Genomic DNA, 317 nt, shown 5'->3' with positions numbered 1-317 from the left:
AAGGACTGCAGATGCTGTTGGATTCTGACCTCCCTGCACTCGAAGTGGATTTTCTGGAGCTACAGAAGCTCAATTGGCGCGATCTCAACGGCGTTGGAAAGTAGACATCCTGGTCTTTCCAGCAATATATGATAGTTCATACTTTGCCCAAGATTTGATGGCCCAAACCGGCGTTGAAAGTCACCATCAGAATTCCCAGCGTTAAACGCCGGAACTGGCACGAGGATGGGAGTTAAACGCCCAAACTGGCACCAAAGCTGGCGTTTAACTCCAAGAAGAGTCTCTACACGAAAATGCTTCAATGCTCAGCCCAAGCA

The sequence above is a fragment of the Arachis duranensis genome, chromosome 3 (genome assembly GCF_000817695.3).
Source record: "Arachis duranensis cultivar V14167 chromosome 3, aradu.V14167.gnm2.J7QH, whole genome shotgun sequence".
NCBI classification, from domain to species: Eukaryota; Viridiplantae; Streptophyta; class Magnoliopsida; order Fabales; family Fabaceae; genus Arachis; species Arachis duranensis.
Note: the sequence above shows the minus strand (reverse complement) of the source record.